Source organism: Salvelinus fontinalis, chromosome 13, assembly GCF_029448725.1.
Source record: "Salvelinus fontinalis isolate EN_2023a chromosome 13, ASM2944872v1, whole genome shotgun sequence".
NCBI classification, from domain to species: domain Eukaryota; kingdom Metazoa; phylum Chordata; class Actinopteri; order Salmoniformes; family Salmonidae; genus Salvelinus; species Salvelinus fontinalis.
In genome coordinates, this window is record NC_074677.1 from 39,247,385 (window position 1) to 39,273,349 (window position 25,965).

At 44.4% G+C, this 25,965-nt stretch overlaps 1 pseudogene; it reads right to left on the reverse strand.

The window, feature by feature from the left end:
• LOC129868646 (kinase suppressor of Ras 1-like) overlaps nucleotides 1–23,269 on the reverse strand; it is a 52,155-nt pseudogene extending 28,886 nt beyond the window's left edge.
• Between the last annotated feature and the right edge of the window lie 2,696 nt (nucleotides 23,270–25,965).

The following is a 25,965-nucleotide window of genomic DNA, read 5'->3' on the forward strand; positions in this document are numbered from 1 at the left end:
TGTGGGGGTGCTTTGCTGCAGGAGGGACTGGTGCACTTCACAAAATAGATCGCATCACGAGGCAGGAAATTTATGTGGATATATTGAAGCAACATCTCAAGACATCAGTCAGGAAGATAAAGCTTGGTCGCAAATGGGTCTTCCAAATGGACAAAGACCCCAAGCATACTTCCAAAGTTGTGGCAAAATGGATTAAGGACAACAAAGTCAAGGTATTGGGGTGGCCACCCCAAGCCCTGATCTCAATCCTATTGAAAATTTGTGGACAGAACTGAAAAAGCGTGTGCGAGCAAGGAGGCCTACAAACCTGACTCTACACCAGCTCTGTCTGGGCCAAAATTCACCCAACTTATTGTGGGAAGCTTGTGGAAGGCTAGCCGAAACGTTTGACCCAAGTTAAACAATTTAAAGGCAATGCTACCAAATACTAATTGAGTGTATTACTAGGATTAAATGTCAGGAATGGTGAAAAACTGAGTTTAAATGTATTTGGCTAAGGTGTATGTAAACCTCCGACTTCAACTGTACATACACACACACACACAGAACAAAAATATAAATGCAATATGTAAAGTGTTGGTCCCATATTTCATGATCTAAAATAAAAGATACCAGAATTTTTTCAGACACAAAATGTTGTGCACATTTTTTTTTTTTTACGCTCGAGGCGTCACTACAGACTCCCTGGTTTGAATCCAGGCTGTATCACATCCAGCCGTGATTGGGGTGGTGCCCAATCGGTCCAGCGTCGTCCGGGTTTGGCCGGGGTAGGCCGTCATTGTAAATAAGAATTTGTTCTTAACGGATTTGCCTAGTTAATTAAAAGGTTACATTTAAACGTTCATTTTTAAAAACTACAGATGAAATAAGTTATGACAAACTTCACAGGGCGGTGAAAGTGCACGGTGCTCTTGATGTTCCTTTCCAATAAATATTGAGGGTCTTATTATGGTGACGTGATGATCAATGCTTGACCGACGTTTGACAAATAAAAATATTCTCACTCTTTTCCATAATAATCTAATGTTAACTAGCCTACCTGCACTGTACCCACACAGCCTACCTGCACTGTACCCACACAGCCTACCTGCACTGTACCCACACAGCCTACCTGCACTGTACCCACACAGCCTACCTGCACTGTACCCACACAGTCTACCTGCACTGTACCCACACAGCCTACCTGCACTGTACCCACACAGCCTACCTGCACTGTACCCACACAGCCTACCTGCACTGTACCCACACAGTCTACCTGCACTGTACCCACACAGCCTACCTGCACTGTACCCACACAACCTACCTGCACTGTACCTACACAGCCTACCTGCACTGTACCCACACAGCCTACCTGCACTGTACCTACACAGCCTACCTGCACTGTACCCACACAGCCTACCTGCACTGTACCTACCTGCACTGTACCTACACAGCCTACCTGCACTGTACCCACACAGCCTACCTGCACTGTACCCACACAGCCTACCTGCACTGTACCCACACAGCCTACCTGCACTGTACCCACACAGTCTACCTGCACTGTACCCACACAGTCTACCTGCACTGTACCCACACAGTCTACCTGCACTGTACCCACACAGTCTACCTGCACTGTATCTGTGAGCTGTTGGCTAGAGCACATCTGCCAAGACCAGAGTAGACACATTTGCTATTTAACACAACAGTTTCTGTGACAACTATCGGTACATGTAAACTTAAGCTAAAAAGTCAACTTTGTGTGCACCAAGTCATCACACACAATTTGTTATCCCCAACAAGTCAGTTTGGTGTAAACATATCACCGGTGAAAAAAAATCTGCATATTTTCTTAAAGCAGATTTTAGAATATTCACATGAACATCTGTTGCCAATTGGATGGAAACCTAGTTAGTAACACTGACTCAACCAATGATGCAGAGGAAGCATAGGCTACTCATCAGTGATGGCCAATGCGCTCATGCCACTATCTCGAGATAAGCTACGTTGAAAAACAGTGCTGTTTACTCAGAATCGCTGAAGTTGTTTGCTTCTACAGACAGATCAGTCTTCTCTTTTCAAAAGTAGGTATTTGCTTTCCAAACGGTAGGCCTACGATTCTCTCGTGATTGTATTTAGATTTTTGTGAAAGGCAAACTGACCGCTGCACCCAAACATAGAAATATAACCCCTAGATGGCAGTTCCTATTCAAGTCAGGACGGGAAGCCACATCGCAACAAGCTGTTCTATATTTGGTGTATTATTTGGAATAATTGTATTAATGTCTGCTCGAAGAAGAAGAAGAAGCAGCCACATTTGGGCAATTTCTTTTCAATTTCTCACAGCTATGCCCACCAGTCACCTCTCGAGTGCCGGAACAACAATGAGCTGAGCATGCCTTTTCTCAGCTCATTCACTCACACACGTAGTACACACTGTAGAAACATAGACACACTTTGGGCGAGAGAAAGTGCGGCCTTGGGATGAAAGAGGCAGCTTGGCTCTGCGGCAGCGGTTAACAAAGGCCTCTCCACTGCAGGCGAGAGGAGAGAGTAGAAGGGAGAGAAGGGAGCATAGAGGAAGAGAGGAAAGGAGAGAGGGCGTCTGGAGGAGGACCTGAGGAGGGGTCAGGTCAACGGCCTGGGCAAAGGGGCTCTCCATAGACCACTCCAGCTCCTCGGCTGCCAGACAAGTACTAATTGTACTGAGGGCATAGATCGCACTCCTCAATAAAAGCTCAATTTCTATTCTTCCCCTGGACGTGTGACTGGGAGAAAGAACCCCAGTCTATTTGAGAATTGAATAAACTGAAAGTGTGCTAAAGAGAGTTGACTCGAAGAGAACTTGATATGATCTGACATTGCTCGTCCATTTATTTATACACTGCTCAAAAAAATAAAGGGAACACTTAAACAACACAATGTAACTCCAAGTCAATCACACTTCTGTGAAATCAAACTGTCCACTTAGGAAGCAACACTGATTGACAATAAATTTCACATGCTGTTGTGCAAATGGAATAGATAAAAGGTGGAAATTAAAGGCAATTAGCAAGACACCCTCAATAAAGGAGTGATTCTGCAGGTGGTGACCACAGACCACTTCTCAGTTCCTATGCTTCCTGGCTGATGTTTTGTTCACTTTTGAATGCTGGCAGTGCTCTCACTCTAGTGGTAGCATGAGACGGAGTCTACAACCCACACAAGTGGCTCAGGTAGTGCAGTTCATCCAGGATGGCACATCAATGCGAACTGTGACAAAAGGTTTGCTGTGTCTGTCAGCGTAGTGTCCAGAGCATGCAGGTGCTACCAGGAGACAGGCCAGTACATCAGGAGACGTGGAGGAGGCCGTAGGAGGGCAACAACCCAGCAGCAGGACCGCTACCTCCGCCTTAGTGCAAAGAGGTGCACTGCCAGCGCCCTGCAAAATGACCTCCAGCAGGCCACAAATGTGCATGTGTCTGCTCAAACAGTCAGAAACAGACTCCATGAGGGTGGTATGAGGGCCCGACGTCCACAGGTGGGGGTTGTGCTTACAGCCCAACACCGTGCAGGACGTTTGGTATTTGCCAGAGAACACCAAGATTGGCAAATTCGCCACTGGCGCCCTGTGCTCTTCATAGATGAAAGCAGGTTCACACTGAGCAAATGAGCACGTGACAGACGTGACAGAGTCTGGAGACGCCGTGGAGAATGTTCTGCTGCCTGCAACATCCTCCAGCATGACCGGTTTGGCGATGGGTCAGTCATGGTGTGGGGTGGCATTTCTTTGTGGGGCCGCACAGCCCTCCATGTGCTCGCCAGAGGTAGCCTGACTGCCATTAGGTACCGAGATGAGATCCTCAGACCCCTTGTGAGACCATATGCTGACACATGCACATTTGTGGCCTGCTGGAGGTCATTTTGCAGGGCTCTGGCAGTGCACCTCCTTGCACTAAGGCGGAGGTACCGGTCCTGCTGCTGGGTTGTTGCCCTCCTACGGCCTCCTCCACGTCTCCTGATGTACTGGCCTGTCTCCTGGTAGCGCCTGCATGCTCTGGACACTACGCTGACAGACACAGCAAACCTTTTTGCCACAGTTCGCATTGATGTGCCATCCTGGATGAACTGCACTACCTGAGCCACTTGTGTGGGTTGTAGACTCCGTCTCATGCTACCACTAGAGTGAGAGCACCACTAGCATTCAAAAGTGACCAAAACATCATCCAGGAAGCATAGGAACGAGAAGTGGTCTGTAGTCACCACCTGCAGAATCACTCCTGTTTTGGGGGGTGTCTTGCTAATTGCCTATAATTTCCACCTTTTGTCTATTCCATTTGCACAACAGCATGTGAAATTTATTGTCAATCAGTGTTGCTTCCTAAGTGGACAGTTTGATTTCACAGAAGTGTGATTGATTTGGAGTTACATTGTGTTGTTTAAGTGTTCCCTTTATTTTTTTGAGCAGTGTATATTGTTAATACCATTCCTTTACTTAGATTTGTGTGTATTGTTGTGAAATTGTTAGATATTACTTGTTAGATATTACTGCACTGTTGGAGCTAGAAACACAAGCATTTCGCTACACCTGCAATAACATCTGCTAAACACATGTATGTGACCAATACAAATGAATGGGAAGCAGCATTTTCTTTTTGACTAGACCCATTGAATGGTACTATGTCCAGTGAAGGTATATTACTGAATCACTTCAAATACAGAGTGTCTGACAGGGCTGGTTAAAGGGAGCCCTATCCTATCCTATTCATATAGGCTACCATGCCCACAACTCCTTATATTGACACAATGTGTCTGGACTTTAACCATTGTTCTGGGTGCAGGCATTTGACCTTTGAGGTTAGCCAATGAGAGGCCTCATGCTGTGGGTGGACAAGAGGGCCAGTAAGCTTCCTCCTGCCGACAACAAGCTCTCTTCACTGTATCTCTTCTCTTAGTGGAGAGACAGGATGTAAGCTTAAATTGAGAAGATCTACATGACATTTCCCACAGAGCAGGAATGACATTAGATTAATTAGACTTCTGTCAGAACTTCTCTCTGTGTAGTTTAAAGGGTCAGGAGACATTTTAACTGCAAAAACTATTTACCATTTGTATTAGGCCTACATAGTAAACAGCCAACGTGACGATTTCCTCCTCATATTTTGCAACTGTGAGTTGCAGATACAGTATTTTTCAGTCTCATTTGTGGAACATAATGTTGTTGTGTAGTTGGACACCAGAGACATCCGTCACGAGAACCACACACACACACAAGATAGATAGCGATCATTCAGGCAGCACAGTGAACAATACACTGGTGCAAGAGTGTTGTCAGGTTACCTAGCAACCTCACTCCAGAGTCGTCAGCAGCATTGTTTAGAGTGGGATTTTACCATAGACAAGTAACAGAAAATCTGAGACCGTACACCTCAACGTGGAATATCTATTAAAAGTACACCTCAGACTAGACACAATTCTGCAGATCTGCTAAATAAAACACATGTATCTTATTAGGTAACATTTGAATAACAGCCCATTTTCTATAGAAAGATAAAAAGCTAGAGTAGCGTTGTACCATTCCACAGATCCCAGACATGACGTGTGTTATAAAAAACTGAAATCCTCAGTGGGCTTCAAAATGTAACAGAGTTAGATTCACAGAACGATAGATTCTTCAGTCAGTCCTGTGATGATCAGTTAACAACAGGTCTGTGTTAGGTAGAGGATGGAACTCATTGACTCATATAGATGGGAGCATGGTGGGGGATGGAACTCATTGACTCATATAGATGGGAGCCTGGTGGGGGATGGAACTCATGGACTCATATAGATGGGAGCCTGGTGGGGGATGGAACTCATTGACTCATATAGATGGGAGCCTGGTGGGGGATGGAACTCATGGACTCATTTAGATGGGAGCCTGGTGGGGGATGGAACTCATTGACTCATATAGATGGGAGCCTGGTGGGGGATGGAACTCATGGACTCATATAGATGGGAGCCTGGTGGGGGATGGAACTCATGGACTCATTTAGATGGGAGCCTGGTGGGGGATGGAACTCATTGACTCATATAGATGGGAGCCTGGTGGGGGATGGAACTCATGGACTCATATAGATGGGAGCCTGGTGGGGGATGGAACTCATGGACTCATATAGATGAGAGCCTGGTGGGGGATGGAACTCATGGACTCATTTAGATGGGAGCCTGGTGGGGGATGGAACTCATTGACTCATATAGATGGGAGCCTGGTGGGGGATGGAACTCATGGACTCATTTAGATGGGAGCCTGGTGGGGGATGGAACTCATGGACTCATTTAGATGGGAGCCTGGTGGGGGATGGAACTCATTGACTCATATAGATGGGAGCCTGGTGGGGGATGGAACTCATGGACTCATATAGATGGGAGCCTGGTGGGGGATGGAACTCATGGACTCATATAGATGGGAGCCTGGTGGGGGATGGAACTCATTGACTCATATAGATGGGAGCCTGGTGGGGGATGGAACTCATGGACTCATATAGATGGGAGCCTGGTGGGGGATGGAACTCATGGACTCATATAGATGAGAGCCTGGTGGGGGATGGAACTCATGGACTCATTTAGATGGGAGCCTGGTGGGGGATGGAACTCATTGACTCATATAGATGGGAGCCTGGTGGGGGATGGAACTCATGGACTCATTTAGATGGGAGCCTGGTGGGGGATGGAACTCATGGACTCATTTAGATGGGAGCCTGGTGGGGGATGGAACTCATTGACTCATATAGATGGGAGCCTGGTGGGGGATGGAACTCATGGACTCATTTAGATGGGAGCCTGGTGGGGGATGGAACTCATGGACTCATATAGATGGGAGCCTGGTGGGGGATGGAACTCATGGACTCATATAGATGAGAGCATGGTGGGGGATGGAACTCATGGACTCATATAGATGGGAGCCTGGTGGGGGATGGAACTCATGGAATCATTTAGATGGGAGCCTGGTGGGGGATGGAACTCATGGAATCATTTAGATGGGAGCCTGGTGGGGGATGGAACTCATGGAATCATTTAGATGAGAGCCTGGTGGGGGATGGAACTCATGGACTCATTTAGATGGGAGCCTGGTGGGGGATGGAACTCATGGACTCATTTAGATGGGAGCCTGGTGGGGGATGGAACTCAGATGGGAGCCTGGTGGGGGATGGGGTAGCCTGACTGGCCTCAGATCCCACATGTTAGTCTGAAAATGGGGGTTAAACAACACCATGGAAACGCTTTAGTGCCTTGAGGAGATGAGTGACAGCCAATACGAACCAAGTCACCAGAGAGCAGCCAGAGAGACACCAGAACACCTGTCTGACACAGGGGACAAAGTCCTACTGTTCCACTTGTTTCCTCAAGATTCGGCAGAAATAACCGTCTTATACTCTCATAAACATTGGATGACAGCCTTACTTTGATGTCTTTGCCAATGACAGCATTGCCTCTCTGCAGGAGAATTGTGCAAGACTTCTTTCCCAGGGAAACAGAACTTACACTATGAGGAGGTAATATCAGATTTCTCAAAGATAAAACAATCAGAGTCATCTGTGGTTAATAGAAGCCCCCTTCAAATGTACATGACTCTCTGCAGTTTCTATTGTCACATGTTATGTGCCATTATCCTTTGGTCCCCTCAGAACTGTACAGCAGTTTTTAAAGGCATCTGTCATCTGTGGTCATGGTGGGCATATGACCCACATGGATTCTGAATTTGCCCCACAGAAGCCCACAAACTGCACTATTCCCATCTGGTATTATGTGCTGGCTTTTGTCTTCACAATTGTAAATCAAACCATGATCAACGCTTCATTTTCAAGAGCAAAATAAATGTTCCAGTGTGTCTATGAGTGCTTGATGGTTCTCTTCCAAAACATTGTTTCAGTCAGAAAATACAAATGTACAAAAATAAAAAAAATACATGTCTTTGTAACTGGAGTAGGTACAAGAACTCATCAGTACACAATACTATCACCATTAAGCAGGCAGGACCATGTGACAAGCAGGCAGGACCATGTGACAAGCAGGCAGGACCATGTGACAAGCAGACAGGACCAAGTGACAAGCAGACAGGACCAAGTGACAAGCAGACAGGACCAAGTGACAAGCAGACAGGACCAAGTGACAAGCAGACAGGACCATGTGACAAGCAGGCAGGACCATGTGACAAGCAGGCAGGACCATGTGACAAGGAGGCAGGACCATGTGACAAGGAGGCAGGACCATGTGACAAGGAGGCTTTGTTGTGTTTTGCCTTTTCGCCTATAGCTTCATCTGCCCTTATCCGCTGGCCCCATGCGGTCCATGGTAGCATTAATAAAATGTGGGCGGCCCCCGTCACCGTGTGCACTGTGATCTGGCAGATAATGAACATGGCACATTAAGGCCTTTGTGATGGGCCTAAATGTTAACAAACGGCTGTGACGTGATGCTGCATATTAAGCAGCCCCAGGTAACAACATGAATATGCCACAAATCACCACAGCCCACCACCATTGTGGCACGATGGATGGAGGCACAGTGACGCATGGTGCAGGGAGGGAGGAAGGGTCACATGTGCCACAGGGCTTTGTGGCGGGGCTGGGCGCCCATCGGCCGTGGGTGACTGTCAGAGACAATGGCCCACTGCGCTGACCCCTCCGTCATCGCTGGCTGACCCCACAGGGAGGGGGAGGGGATGGGGGGGGGGATTGGCTGGCTGCTGCCACTAATCCTCTGTCCTTATGTTGTGTAAGGTTAGTCCCCGTCTGGCTTGTCCCAGCGACAGCCCCAGCAACACACAGCAACACAGCCCGGCCTTGCTGACACACACCATACAAAGCTCAGAAATAGCTTGGAATCTTAAGTGTGTGAACATTACTGCTCATCTTGATAAGCAATAATGACTTTAAAATGAATCACTTCAACACTGCTTTATTGTATGCTCAAAAAAAGAAGAAGATCATACCACCAAGACATACTAACCTCCCCTGTTATTGGCAATGGTGAGAGGTTAGCATATCTTGGCGGTATGATCTTTGACACTCTGTAACTTTCTCATTCATCATTAACCACAATTAATTATGGGTTATCCGTAGTCATGGTAGCATCCACATTAACGTAAGTGTTAAGAAACACATTGTTTTCTTATTTATAATAAAAGTGATTCCAAAATGACAATACATTATTTACCATTCATTTCTACTGGGCACAAAATAATCTGAAACACTGCAAATGCATCCAACAAGTTAGTAGAGTGACAAGCTTGATGTAGTCATTAGGTACTAGGAATATGGGACCAAATACTACACTTTTAGCTACTTTATTTATTACAATCTTTAGGGCTGTCAATAATTTTGTCCCTACCTTTGAGAGAAAAATGTATTACTTGTTAAAGAAAATCTCTTTCTCTGAGCAATTATATTAGTATAAAATAATATTTAACTATTTTTTGGAGTGCAAAATATAGCTCAGTATTTTTAGTAATTATTTTCTACAGTTATAATTGCTCATTTTTTGTCAAGCGTGTCAATAATTTCGGACCCCAATTTACTGCCGTTTCAAGAAATACAACACAATAGGACAATTTAGGGATTGCAATTGCATCAAGGCCCTGAATCAATTGCAGCCTCGTCACATCAATTGGAAGATCATTGTTGAGTGTTTTGGGTTACACGTTGACACGAGTCAGTTAGAACAGCATGGGGGCGGGCTAATGACTGTCTTCTCCCGAGTTACATTTGAAACCAAACATGCATTATTATCTAACCAGGCAATTCCCATAGAACTTAAGAGTAGGAGTTCGAGCTGGTGTTGCATCATTCTCTGAATCTAAATGGTTCTCTAAATCTAAGGCGCTTTCTGTTAGAGTGCAACGCATCATTATTTAAGAATTTAGATTAAACTGAATTCAATTGAGAAACACAAAATGCCTCAAATACATTAGTGTAACCATGCTGTATATAGAACCCTTCTAACAGGAATGAGGAATAGGCACTGTTCCTTATTCCACTTAAGTAATAATAAAGAAATGCCCAATTCTGTTACTAAGCAATTACAAAGCTATTGCAGATTTATTACACAGGTATAGAAGCAACTGTATGTAAAATGTTACCCAAATGTAATATATCCAATCTGGAAATGGAATTATGTCATGGTCCTTGAAGAAAGGAAGAAACAAAGAAAGGACTGGGTAGGAAGGAAGCTTGTTTGAACAGGGCAAAGAAACCCCTTGTTTTTTGCCCTGTCATACAAATCCTCCTTCCCCATTACATAAATACTGCAGACCTCAAAATTACCAGATGCAGAGTAACACTACATCCTCAACATGTTTAAGAATAGCTCAAAGGCCGCCTGCTGGGGTAAAACGACCATGATTTCCACACAATGCAATCCGACTGCTGGATTGTACCGTTTGCTTTCCCAATACAAAAAGAGGAAACCAAAAGTGTGGATAATGCTGCAATGATTTGCTTGTGTTTCTTCTCTGGTGATGGCCATATTCTCCCCAGTCGGTCTCCTCCTAGGCCTCAGACAGACACAGCAGTTGCTATGTCATAAGAAGCAGCCCAGCTGATTGGCTTTGATCCCCTCACCCCCCCTTCCTCCCTGCTCTCCCCTCTCAGCATAGCCTCTTTGCACGTCATTTGATTTCCTTATTTAACAACCAACCCTGAAAATGCGTAGGAAGAAAGACGTCTAAATATAGACACAGCCACAATAGCTCACACCACGAGCGCCGCAGCAAAACTCTTTCCAACGCCACGAGAAGACAAAACAGATGATGCATTTCTATCTGCTGATCATTAGGTAGGCTCAGGGATGGATTATCTGCACAGATAACATGGTGATGCATTACTTCAAAAGACTCACGGAAGAAAATGTATATCAAGAGACATTAGGCAAGCAAGATTCAAATGAGGAGTCAGAAGTCTGTTTTTTGTGACCGATATAATATAATCTCTATCATGTTATATGTCTATATAGGCTAGGCTACATACAGTGCATTCAGAAAGTATTAATAACCCTCGTCTTATTCCACATTTTGTTGTGTTACAGCCTCGAATTCAAAATGGAATCAATCTTTTTTTTTTCTCTCCACACAATACCCCATAATGAAGTGAAAACATGATTTTAGACATTTTTGCAAATGTATTGAAGATGAAATCTCATTTACGTCAATACACGATACAATCACCTTTGGCAGCGATTACAGCTGTGAGTCTTTCTGGGTAAATCTAAGAAATTTGCACATCTGGATTGCACAATATTTTGCACATTATTCTTTAAAAAGATTCTTCAAGCTCTGTCAAGTTGGTTGTTAATCATTGCTAGACAGCCATTTTCAAGTCTTGCCATAGATTTTCAAGACGATTCAAGTCAAAACTGTAACTAGGCCACTCAGGAACATTCAATTTCGTCTTGGTAAGCAGCTCAAGTGTAAATTTGGACTTGAGTTTTAGGTTATTGTCCTGCTGAAAAGTGAATGTCTCTCAGCGTCTGTTGGAAAGCAGACAACCAGGTTTTCCTCTAGGATTTTGCCTGTGCTTAGCTTCATTCTGTTTCTTAAAAAAAAAAAAAAAAAGAGTAACTACTAGGGTTGAGAACGGTTGGAAAATTTACACTAAGTTTCCAGAATTTTTCCATGGGAAGTTAAGCTCAGGAATGAGGAATTTAGCGTATATTCATCAAAAAAGTTAGCTTATAACAGTGAACCTTTTTTGTGGGATACACATAAGGCAGGTCTAGGTCTTGTGGCATATTTTGGTTAAACTATCCCCAATTCAATGGAATTGCAACCCTCTGCATGCACAGTGCATTCTTCCATCACATGTACAATGCACTCTTCCATCACATGTACAGCTGATTCTCAAGATCTTGCACACTAATGAGATGCTATTGAGCCCACACTACTACACTGTCTGAGCCAAGGACTACATGCTTTCTGGTAAGTTGATTACAATACTGGGTGGGGTGAATATATTTTATGTGACATACATGATTTTTTGTTAACTAGTAAATAGCAGCCTACAGCAAAGTGTGTTTAAATCATTTCTAACTTGTGAACAATTTCTGAAAGTTAGATTTTGCTACCATGTGGGATTTAGATGCTTGACCTGTTAATTCACCTGTTTCCATACATGTTTCATTTCAAACATATACAGTGGGGCAAAAAAGTATTTAGTCAGCCACCAATTGTGCAAGTTCCGACTGAAAAAGATGAGAGAGGCCTGTAATTGTCATCATAGATACACTTCAACTATGACAGACAAAATGAGAAAAAAAATCCAGAAAATCACATTGTAGGATTTTTAATGAATTTATTTGCAAACTATGGTGGAAAATTAGTATTTGGTCACCTACAAACAAGCAAGATTTCTGGCTCGCACAGACCTGTAACTTCTTCTTTAAGAGGCTCCTCTGTCCTCTACTCGTTACCTGTATTAATGGCACCTGTTTGAACTTCTTATCAGTATAAAAGACACCTGTCCACAACCTCAAACAGTCACACTCCAAACTCCACTATGTCCAAGACCAAAGAGCTGTCAAAGGAGACCAGCCAACCTGCCAGCTTAGTGGAGTCTGCCAATAGCACAGTCAGTGTAGTCAGCTCAGCCATCCCCATTGAGACTGTGTCTGTGCCTCGACCTAGGTTGGGCAAAACTAAACTGTGTCTGTGCCTCGACCTAGGTTGGGCAAAACTAAACATGGCGGTGTTCGCCTTAGCAATCTCACTAGGATAAAGACCTCCTCCATTCCTGCCATTATTGAAAGAGATCGTGATACCTCACATCTCAAAATAGGGTTACTTAATGTTAGATCCCTCACTTCAAAGGCAGTCATAGTCAATGAACTAATCACTGATCATAATCTTGATGTGATTGGCCTGACTGAAACATGGCTTAAGCCTGATGAATTTACTGTGTTAAATGAGGCCTCACGTCCTGGTTACACTAGTGACCATATCCCCCGTGCATCCCGCAAAGGCGGAGGTGTTGCTAACATTTACGATAGCAAATTTCAATTTACAAAAAAAAAAAATGACGTTTTCGTCTTTTGAGCTTCTAGTCATGAAATCTATGCAGCCTACTCAATCACTTTTTATAGCTACTGTTTACAGGCCTCCTGGGCCATATACAGCGTTCCTCTCGGAGTTCCCTGAATTCCTATCAGACCTTGTAGTCATAGCAGATCATATTCTAATTTTTGGTGATTTTAATATTCATATGGATAAGTCCACAGACCCACTCCAAAAGTCTTTCGGAGCCATCATCGACTCAGTGGGTTTTGTCCAACATGTCTCTGGACCTACTCACTGCCACAGTCATACTCTGGACTTAGTTTTGTCCCATGGAATAAATGTTGTAGATCTTAATGTTTTTCCACATAATCCTGGACTATCGGACCACCATTTTATTACATTTGCAATTGCAACAAATAATCTGCTCAGACCCCAACCAAGGAGCATCAAAAGTCGTGCTATAAATTCTCAGACAACACAAAAATTCCTTGATGCCCTTCCAGACTCCTTCTGCCTACCCAAGGACGTCAGAGGACAAAAATCAGTTAACCACCTAACTGAGGAACTCAATTTAACCTTGCGCAATACCCTAGATGCAGTTGCACCCCTAAAAACTAAAAACATTTGTCATAAGAAACTAGCTCCCTGGTATACAGAAAATACCCGAGCTTTGAAGCAAGCTTCCAGAAAATTGGAACGGAAATGGCGCCACACCAAACTGGAAGTCTTCCGACTAGCTTGGAAAGACAGTACCGTGCAGTACCGAAGAGCCCTCACTGCTGCTCGATCATCCTACTTTTCCAACTTAATCGAGGAAAATAAGAACAATCCAAAATTTCTTTTTGATACTGTTGCAAAGCTAACTAAAAAGCAGCATTCCCCAAGAGAGGATGGCTTTCACTTCAGCAGTAATAAATTAATGAACTTCTTTGAGGAAAAGATCATGACCATTAGAAAGCAAATTACGGACTCCTCTTTGAATCTGCGTATTCCTCCAGGGCTTAGCTGTCCTGGATCTGCACAGCTCTGCCAGGGCCTGGGATCGGGAGAGACACTTAAGTGTTTTAGTACTATATCTCTTGACACAATTATGAAAATAATCATGGCCTCTAAACCTTCAAGCTGCATACTGGATCCTATTCCTACTAAACTACTGAAAGAGCTGCTTCCTGTGCTTGGCCCTCCTATGTTGAACATAATAAACAGCTCTCTATCCACCGGATGTGTACCAAACTCACTAAAAGTGGCAGTAATAAAGCCTCTCTTGAAAAAGCCAAACCTTGACCCGGAAAATATAAAAAACTATTGGCCTATATCGAATCTTCCATTCCTCTCAAAAATTTTAGAAAAAGCTGTTGCGCAGCAACTCACTGCCTTCCTGAAGACAAACAATGTATACGAAATGCTTCAGTCTGGTTTTAGACCCCATCATAGCACTGAGACTGCACTTGTGAAGGTGATAAATGACCTTTTAATGGCGTCAGACCGAGGCTCTGCATCTGTCCTCGTGCTACTAGACCTTAGTGCTGCCTTTGACACCATCGATCACCACATTCTTTTGGAGAGACTGGAAACCCAAATTGGTCTACACGGACAAGTTCTGGCCTGGTTTAGATCTTACCTGTCGGAAAGATATCAGTTTGTCTCTGTGAATGGTTTGTCCTCAAATCAACTGTAAATTTCGGTGTTCCTCAAGGTTCCGTTTTAGGAGCACTATTGTTTTCACTATATATTTTACCTTTTGGGGATGTCATTCGAAAACTTAATGTTAACTTTCACTGCTATGCGGATGACACACAGCTGTACATTTCAATGAAACATGGTGAAGCCCCAAAATTGCCCTCGCTAGAAGCCTGTGTTTCAGACATAAGGAAGTGGATGGCTGAAAACGTTCTACTCTTAAACTCGGACAAAACAGAGATGCTTGTTCTAGGTCCCAAGAAACAAACAAATCTTCTGTTAAATCTGACAATTAATCTTGATGGTTGTAAAGTCGTCTCAAATAAAACTGTGAAGGACCTCGGCGTTACTCTTGACCCTGATCTCTCTTTTGACGAACATATCAAGACTGTTTCAAGGACAGCTTTTTTCCATCTACGTAACATTGCAAAAAGCAGAAATTTTCTGTCCAAAAATGATGCTGAAAAATTAATACATGCATTTGTTACTTCTAGGTTAGACTACTGCAATGCTCTACTTTCCGGCTACCCGGATAAAGCACTAAATAAACTTCAATTAGTGCTAAATACGGCTGCTAGAATCCCGACTAGAACCAAGAAATTTGATCATATTACTCCAGTGCTAGCTTCCCTACACTGGCTTCCTGTTAAGGCAAGGGCTGATTTCAAGGTTTTACTGTTAACCTATAAAGCGTTACATGGGCTTGCTCTTACCTATATTTCCGAGTTGGTCCTGCCGTACATACCTATACGTACGCTACGGTCACAAGACGCAGGCCTCCTAATTGTCCCTAGAATTTCTAAGCAAACAGCGGGAGGCAGGGCTTTCTCCTATAGATCTCAATTTTTATGGAACGGTCTGCCTACCCATGTGAGAGACGCAGACTCGGTCTCAACCTTTAAGTCTTTACTGAAGACTTATCTCTTCAGTAGGTCATATGATTGAGTGTAGTCTGGCCCAGGAGTGTGAAGGTGAACGGAAAGGCTCTGGAGCAACGAACCGCCCTTGCTGTCTCTGCCTGGCCGGTTCCCCTCTCTCCACTGGGATTCTCTGCCTCTAACCCTATTACAGGGGCTGAGTCACTGGCTTACTGGTGCTCTTTCATGCCGTCCCTGGGAGGGGTGCGTCACTTGAGTGGGTTGAGTTACTGACGTGATCTTCCTGTCTGGGTTGGCGCCCCCCCCTTGGTTTGTGCTGTGGTGGAGCTCTTTGTGGGCTATACTCGGCCTTGTCTCAGGATTGTAAGTTGGTGGTTAAAGATATCCCTCTAGTGGTGCGGGGGCTGTGCTTTGGCAGAGTGGGTGGGGTTTTTCCTTCCTGTTTGGCCCTGTTTCCGGGGGTATCTTCGGATGGGGCCACAGTGTCTCCTGACCGCTCCTGTCTCAGCCTCCAGTATTTATGCTGCAGTAGTTTATGTGTCGGGGGGCTAGGGTCAGTCTGTTATATCTGGAGTACTTCTCCTGTCTTATCCAGTGTCCTTTGTGAATTTAAGTATGCTCTCTCTAATTCTCTCCTTCTCTCTTTCTTTCTCTCTCTCTGAGAACCTGAGCCCTAGGACCATACGTCACGGCAAACCGGGCATGATGACTCCTTGCTGTCCCCAGTCCACCTGGCCTTGCTGCTGTTCCAGTTTCAACTGCTCTGCCTGCGGTTATGGAACCCCTACCTGTCCCAGACCTGCTGCTTTCAACTCTTAATGATCGGCTATGAAAAGCCAACTGACTTTTATTCCTGATTATTATTTGACCATGCTTGTCATTTATGAACATTTTGAAAATCTTGGCTCTCGCTAATTCTCTCCTTCTCTCTTTCTTTCTCTCTCTCGGAGGACCTGAGCCCTAGGACCATACGTCAGGACTACCGGGCATGATGACTCCTTGCTGTCCCCAGTCTGCCTGGCCTTGCTGCTATTCCAGTTTCAACTGTTCTGCCTGCGGTTACGGAACCCCTACCTGTCCCAGACCTGCTGTTTTCAACTCTTAATGATCGGCTATGAAAAGCCAACTGACATTTATTCCTGATTATTATTTGACCATGCTTGTCACTTATGAACATTTTGAACATCTTGGCATAGTTCTGTTATAATCTCCACCCGGCACAGCCAGAAGACGACTGGCCACCCCTCATAGCCTGGTTCCTCTCTAGGTTTCTTCCTAGGTTTTGGCCTTTCTAGGGAGTTTTTCCTAGCCACCGTGCTTCTACACCTGCATTGCTTGCTGTTTGGGGTTTTAGGCTTTGTTTCTGTACAGCACTTCGAGATATTAGCTGATGTACGAAGGGCTATATAAAATAAACTTGATTGATTGATTGAACAAGCATGGGAAACAGTGTTAAACCCTTTACAATGAAGATCTGTGAAGTAATTTGGATTTTTACGAATTATTTTGAAGGACAGGCTCCTGAAAAAGGGAGGTTTCTTTTTTTGCTGAGTTTATTTTGGGAGAGTGTGGTAAGCAGCCTGAAACCTATAGCAGTAGCATTGCACGGATTGAGGGAGACAATGCCATCCTGTCTGATGTTCAGACTGCTTGAAGATGTAAGAGAAGAAATCCGTACTGCCCTTCCCCCCTTCACTGTTGCTCCAAGCAGAAGAAACTGCAGTTCTGAAATACATCAAAAGTGTGAAGACTTCTGCCTTAAGCCCATACACGCCCAGAGTACATGTTGGACACTAATTATGCTGTCTCGCCACCTTGGCATGGAAGAGGACAAGGTTCTTGGTAGTCTGGCGAAGTACACTTCCAAGCAAGAACTTTGGAATGGAGATGCAATATGGCAGTCGTGCCAACATATCTCATCAGCCACCTGGTGGAAGGGACTTTGTGGATCTGAGGCTCTTTCCCCTGTTGCCTCCATCATCCTCCAAATCCCACCAACATCAGCCACCTCAGAGCGCAACTGGTCTTTGTTTGGGAACACACACACCAAAGCACACAACAGGCTGACCAATACAAGGGTTGAAAATTGGTGGCCATCCGGGCGGATTTTAGGCTTTTTGAGCCTGTTAACGAGCCAGCCTCAACAAGGTTGGAAAGTGACAGTGATGATGAGGCCTCAGAGTCAGATGTTCAAGAGGTGGACATTGAGGAGGTCCAGGGAGAAGACAACCAAAGCTTTAGTTTCTAGACTATAATTTTTCAGATGTATGTTGAAATCTTTTTTGGGAGATGCGATGGATCATTGGGGATCATTCAATATTCCCTTTCTTTTGTTGTTCAGTGAAATCATCCCATGTGAAGAGTCAACTCATTTAATTAAAGTTCAATTCATAACTAAATTGTTTATTTTCTATTGGAAGGATTTAATCATTTGTAATTGTCTACTTATGATAAGGTAAAAGGTTTATGTTTGTCTCCATATATGATAAATATATCCAATAAAAAAAATATACATTTAAATTGTATTAATATTAAATTTGCATATATATCCGTTGATTCCCATATATTCCCACAGAAATGTTCCACCTGTGAATATTCCCCAAAATGTGCAACCCTAGACACTACAATGTTGTTGATCCATCCTCAGTTCTCCTGTAACAGCCATTCAACTCTGTAAATGTTTTAAAGTTACCATTGGCCTCATGGCGAAATCCCTGAGTGGTTTCCTTCCTCTCCGGCAACTTGAGTTACGAAGGACGCCTGCATCTTTGTTGTGACTGGGTGTATTGATACACCATCCAAAGTGTAATTAATAACTTCACCATGCTCAAAGGGACATTCACTGTCTGTTTAAAAATATATATTTTTTGAACACATCTACCAATAGGTGCTGTTCTTTGCGAGGCATTGTAAAACCTCCCTGGTCTTTGTGGTTTAATCTGTGTTCGAAATTCACTGCTCGAGTGAGAGGCCTTACAGATAATTGTGTGTGTGGGGTATAGAGATGAGGTTGTCATTCACAGAGTGAGTCCATGCAACTCATTATGAACTATAACAAAGGGGTTGAATACTTGTTGACTCATGACATTTCAGCTTTTCATTTGTTATTGAAAAATATTTTTTTTTAGAAAAAACATAATTCCACTTTGATATTATGTGGTATTGTGTGTAGGCCAGTGACACAAAAGCTCAACTGAATCAATTTTAAATTCAGGCTGTAACAAAATGTAGAAAAAGTCAAGGGGTGTGAACAATTTCTGAAGGCACTGTATAACCTGTAAGCAAAAAAATCCACAATGTTCAAGCTCTTTTAGAGTAACCTTCCCTGCACAGTATTTAATCTGTCCCTAGAGGCTGTTTAAATTATTATTGGATATCATCTGGTGTCATTCATTGCTAAAGTGTAACAGACATACTGATTCACAGCCATAGAGAGACAACGACAGGGAGACACATAACAAAGAACAGGCCAACATGGAGACAGAAAGACAGACAGACAGAGGGGGTGTGTGAGAGATGTCAAGAGTCAGACAGGGATTAGTGTGTGAAAACTGAAGCACCACCTTGCAGTACTCCACTTGGAGAGCAAAGCACCATTATCTTTTCACCGGCAAGGCACACTGCAAAAAAACAGCCATGGATGGAGTGCCATAATAAAGCTCTTTCAGTAAGAATATAATGTGAGTTCAAGCCTCTCTTGATTGCGCTCAAGTGCGGGTCTCTGGGAGAGATGCCCCTGTTTTGCAACACAACTGTGACAGACACTTTAACCCGTCGCTATTCACTTCTCTCATTCATCACACAAATTAACTGAGCAGTTAGGCCATTTAGCTGGATTGACAATTGATATTTTCCACTCTGCTGTTATATACAGGACTCATGGGAACACTTGTGGAGCCCTATGGGAGTGTCAAGCTGACAGGCCTGTCAGATTTCTGCCAGTTAGGATTTCATGGCCAAGCCCAAGACAGATCTGGGCGACTTATGGTTAACAGCTCTCTCTGCTCCAATTGTCACTACAATCTTCTCATTCAAACAGATGGGGGTGATTCAACCCAGATGGTTCGGGCTTTTGTACCTGTGAAATATTGTGACTAAAACGAGTGCTTAAGTTTGGTGCTGTAATACTACCTATATTCTTTCCAGCATCCCCACATTTGTCTGGTTCAGAGGGTGTGTGAAGATGGGATCAGGGTATATGTACGGCCTGGAGAAATGCAGCTTCTGATTGACCATTGCTGGTTGAATGTCTATAAGGCAGGGTGAGCAGACCATAACGATCCAGTTTTCCTCAGTGATGGACATCCAGAACTAACAAGAAAACCCAGTGTGAAGGAAGAAGTGAAAGTGCCAGTGTGTGTGGTGACGGTGAAAGGCGTACTGTAGAGTGAGCATAGAGCACCCACTCATTGCTTTCTATTTCTGACACTCACTTGAAGTCTTCCTTTGTCCTGAAACAGGTTTACCATAACTAGTGTTGCAGTCCAATGACCACTCAAGAAGTCCGAACCTTTTCACAACTCAGATGTTGAAGATGCATGAAACGTAAAGAAAATGCACTCTTCAAAACCCCCTGAAGGGAACAGTAATAGTATATGCTTTCCTCAAATAGAAACCCGACAATCTCATTCAAATGTGATGAGCATGAAAGCATATCATTAGTATCATTCAATTTGCATAAAGAGTTGGTTATTTATACATCTTTGTGGATGTTGGTGACTGAATGCAGGCTGGACAAATGTCATGACAGCTGAGAATATTCTGAACAAAAATATAAAATGAAACATGTTAAGTGTTGGTTCCAATGTTCATGAGCTGAAAAAAAAAATAATGAATTTTTTATTATTATATATATATTTTTTTAAATCGCAGAAATGTTCCACACACAAAAAAAACTCAAATGTTGTGCACAAATTTGTTTACATCCCTGTTAGTGAGCCTTTCTCATTTACCAAAATAATTCATCCACCTGACAGGTGTGGCATATCAAGAAGCTGATTAAACAGCATGATCATTACACAGGTGCACCTTGTGCGGGGGACAATATAAGACCATGCTTAAATGTGCAGTTTTGTCACACAAAACAATGCCACAGATGTCTCAAATTTTGAGGGAGCGTGCAAATTGGTATGCTGACTGCAGGAATGTCCACCATAGCTGTTGCCAGAGGACTGAATGTTAATTTCTCTACCATAAGCTGCCTCTCCAACATCATTTTTGAGAAGTTGGCAGTACATCCAACTGGCCTCATAACCGCAGACCATGCCAGCCCAGGCCTATGCCCTCCCAGGCCGACCCATGGCTGTGCCCCTGCCCCATCATGTGAAATCCATATATTAGGGCCTAAAGAAATTATTTCAATTTACTGATTTCCTTATTAGGAACTGTAACTCTGTAAAATCTTTGCATATATACACACATACACACGGCAAGCGGTGCCGGAGCCCCAAGTCTAGGACCAAAAGGCTCAACAGCTTCTATCCCAAAGCCATAAGATTGCTGAACAATTAATAAAAATCTTCCAGACAATTTACATTGACCCCCCCTCCTTTTTGTACACTGCTGCTACTCACTGTTTATTATCTATGCATAGTCACTTCACCCCTACCTACATGTACAAATTACCTCAACTAACCTGTACCCTTGCATATTGACTCGGTACCGGTGCCCCATGTATTTATCCTCGTTATTCTTATTGTGTTACTTTTTATTATAATTGTTTACTTTAGTCTAGTTGGTAAATATTTTCTTAACTCTTCTTGAACTGCACTGTTGGTTAAGGGCTTGTTAAGTAAGCATTTCACAGTAAGGTCTACACTTGTTATATTTGGGAGCATGTGACAAATAAAGTTTGATTTGGGATTTTGGGTGTACAAAACATTAGGAACACCTGCTCTTTCCATGACAGACTGACTAGGTGAAAGCTATGATCCCTTATTGAGGTCACTTGTTAAATCCACTACAAATCAGTGAATATGAAGGGGAGACCAGTTATATAATTATTTTTTAGCATTGAGACATGGATTGTATGTGTGCGCCATTCAGCGGGTGAATGGGCATGACAAAATATGTAAGTGCCTTTGAACGGGGTATGGTAGTACGTGCCAGTTGCACCGGTTTGAGTGTGTGAAGAATGGCAACGCTGCCGTTTTTTGTGTGACGCTAAATAGTTCTCGGTGTATCAAGAATGGTCCACCAGCCAAAGGACATCCAGACACCTTGACAACTGTGGGAAGCATTGAAGTCAACATTGTCTAGCATCCTCGTGAAACGCTTTCAACCCATGTCCAGACGAATTGAGGCTGTTCTGAGGGCAAAATGGGGTGCAACTCAATATTAGGAAGGTGTTCCTAATGTTCTGTACACGCAGTGTATATGCCCATGAGTATGTTATTGCTCTTTAAAAGGCTACATTTTCCGTATTATTTTATTACTTTGATATAATATTTTCCAACGGAACACTACCATATTATGGGCCTAAAGACTGGAGCCTATATGTAGGCCATCACCCGTTGCGCAATTTAAACACTGGTTCCTCAGAACTGTTTGCACACGCTACACAACTCATCCCAGACACGACCGAAATGATTTGGTTCACACAGCCAGGTGCAGAGAACACATTAAAAAACATATTGGCCTTAATTGGCTTAGAAATATACTAGGGAAATTATCAAGATTATTGGCATGAGGAGCATTTACCATTGCCGAGAAATGCTCTGCTATTTCATGTTGCATTTCGTTTTGTCCCCGAACTTTGCTTGACATGCGGAATTGTGAACAAGAACAGAATTAAAATGTGAGGAATTTGTCCCGTTTGTTTCCATCAGCACGCAAAACATTGCTGCAAGAATTCCGGGGTTTCCAGACAAATATTTCACCTCGAGAAAGAGGTCACAGTAACCAGATCAACGTCAGTGACAATGTCTATTTATAGCTATATCAATAGTAGACAATGTGGGAAGTCATCGTGCATGTTTAAATGTAGGCCTATTCTTTAAATAATCATGTATAGCATCGCGCAATACAGCAAACAACTGCAGTGTATTGTGCAAAACATGAGGAAATTGATGGAGCGCCTAGCTTAGCCACCAAAGAAATGCAGCCCAGGCAGACATACGTATAACTCCGCAGTTTGGACCGCCGTATTTATGCGTTTTCAAGAGTTAATTACCTCTAAAGTACGTATCTCTTGCTGTGTGAGGTCATTGGACGCGGCGCATTTGGTCCGGAGCCCCTGTAAACTGGAGATGGAGATTTCAATCATGTTCTGGATGAGTTCGCATTGGTGTAGCGCGGCCATCGCTGCGCCACCGCCACTATCCCTCTCCGACTGCTCATCACTCTCGACCATCTTTCCACCTTTATCAGACACACTCTCCATTCCTCGGCATTGGGCACGGCTTTAGGGGGTAGATGCACTTTAAAATGTTAAAATGCACATGCACCAGCTACGCAATGTTATGGAACTTAACAAATGCCCCAAAATTCAGCAGAAAAAGCGCCAAATTCGGCTATAGAAATAAAAATGTTCGATATCAATATCCTGGTCCAAAGCAATCCAAAGTCCAACAGTGTTCGGGTTGTGTATTCTCCTTGCCGAGACTCTCTCCCCCTCCTGAAAGCTCTCGCCTAGGCTTTTATCGTCTGTCAGCTGTTGGAGACATCACAGACCCGTTGCAGTTCGGGAAATGAAGTCCTTTAATATGGCTGGGCATCCGCTGATTTGGGGCTTAATAAATACGTTTCTCAGTTTGGGCATATTGTCCTGACTTAACGTGGCTGGTTCTCTAGCCTGTTTGAGAGGACCAACAAAATATTTTCTTATAAAGGCTTGCCAACAAATAATCCTCACCCCACACACACACACACACACACACACCTTGAGCTGAAGTATATCGCTCCGTAGAATAAGAAGCGATGATGCCGAGATCTACTGCAGTATACTACCCAGTCATATTAGGACAATAATACTCCACAACCTGTGAACTTGACAATTACTACTTGACATGCTATAATGTGCAGAATTAGACCCAACCACATTGTGGAGTGAATCAGCGTGAGGGCCAGCAATGTTCACTCTGTATCTGTAAGCACATGTGATGTGTCCCTTGAGTTCTCCATCTACATCACTTACCCTTTCCTCTCTTATTTCTGACACAGCACTATGAACAATGCCTTGCTTTCCTTAAACACACTGCCTGCTTCCCACCTTAAATGAAATGACCAGGGTGCAGGGTTTCCCCGTAATGTTAACTCTGAGAGGAACAAAACTGCACATGTATGAGAGTGGGAGGGTGACAGGATCAAAAAGGCAAGATTTGAGCTGTGAGTCTGGTGAATGTAAGCCCTTATGAGTGAGCCCTGTCCTGGATAAGCACATGTGGGTGCTGTCTTATGACCACACACTTAGAAACTCCATCGAGAGAGAGCAGAGCACAAAATAAGCTATTTTAGTAGGCACTCATCCTAAATGCAGATTACAAGGTAATCCCCTATAAGGTTCCAATGTCACCTTCAGGGTATGTGACTGCTCTCTTCTTGCTTTCTCCGCCCCACATAGCAATGCTGACTAGAGATACACACTGACATTAACGTGTGTCCTGGCTTAGACTCCGGAGACTCTGCCACCTTTTACATGACCTACACACTCAAAGACTAAGTCTCGTTTCCAGAAACGTGCTCTCCTTTTTTGTGTATTGGACTGAGCTTGTTACAGTCTTGCCAAGGGTAAGGCACAGAGAGCATCAAGGCAAGCAAAGCAAATTTCACGAAGTTAGAATTCCCCCAAATTCAGCAAGGCCTCATTTACAAAAAAGCTGACAATTTGGTCTGAAAGCAATAGGACAAGTGAAGAAAGGAGGCACTTGTCAGCTTGTTGACATGACTTGCTGAGCTGAGGGTAGACACACACATCCTTTGCCAGCCTGGCGGCCTCGTACTGCAGCCCCATTGGCCAGCCAGGCTGCTGCATCTTAGCGTAGGGGCAAGCCTCGCCAGGCAGCGTTGCATCAGATTCAATTGGATTGTGGACAATCTGATTGCGTGTCCTTTAGTGGTGGGGATCTCCTGAGCCAACCCTGCAGGTCTGAGGAGAGAGGATGAGCCCAGGAAGGGCCACAAACACTGGGACTGCTGCTCCATAACAACACAGCCTGCCTGGGAGGACTGCTGCTCCATAACAACACAGCCTGCCTGGGAGGACTGCTGCTCCATAACAACACAGCCTGCCTGGGAGGACTGCTGCTCCATAACAACACAGCCTGCCTGGGAGGACTGCTGCTCCATAACAACACCGCCTGCCTGGGAGGACTGCTGCTCCATAACAACACCGCCTGCCTGGGAGGACTGCTGCTCCATAACAACACGGCCTGCCTGGGAGGACTGCTGCTCCATAACAACACAGCCTGCCTGGGAGGACTGCTGCTCCATAACAACACAGCCTGCCTGGGAGGACTGCTGCTCCATAACAACACAGCCTGCCTGGGAGGACTGCTGCTCCATAACAACACCGCCTGCCTGGGAGGACTGCTGCTCCATAACAACACCGCCTGCCTGGGAGGACTGCTGCTCCATAACAACACATCCTGCCTGGGAGGACTGCTGCTCCATAACAACACAGCCTGCCTGGGAGGACTGCTGCTCCATAACAACACAGCCTGCCTGGGAGGACTGCTGCTCCATAACAACACAGCCTGCCTGGGAGGACTGCTGCTCCATAACAACACCGCCTGCCTGGGAGGACTGCTGCTCCATAACAACACGGCCTGCCTGGGAGGACTGCTGCTCCATAACAACACAGCCTGCCTGGGAGGACTGCTGCTCCATAACAACACAGCCTGCCTGGGAGGACTGCTGCTCCATAACAACACAGCCTGCCTGGGAGGACTGCTGCTCCATAACAACACCGCCTGCCTGGGAGGACTGCTGCTCCATAACAACACCGCCTGCCTGGGAGGACTGCTGCTCCATAACAACACATCCTGCCTGGGAGGACTGCTGCTCCATAACAACACCGCCTGCCTGGGAGGACTGCTGCTGCTCCATAACAACACAGCCTGCCTGGGAGGACTGCTGCTCCATAACAACACCGCCTGCCTGTGAGGACTGCTGCTCCATAACAACACAGCCTGCCTGGGAGGACTGCTGCTCCATAACAACACCGCCTGCCTGGGAGGACTGCTGCTCCATAACAACACAGCCTGCCTGGGAGGACTGCTGCTCCATAACAACACGGCCTGCCTGGGAGGACTGCTGCTCCATACAATCTAAATTGTAAAGTCTTGAGTGTGAGGTTCACATGTCTAGTTTAGACATGTCTAGTTTAGACACATATGTAAAAAGGGACATTAAACATCCCACATAACATAACCTCGGACAGGGAGGGGGACACCAGAACCAGGCATGATCTGAGGAGCAGGGTGGACA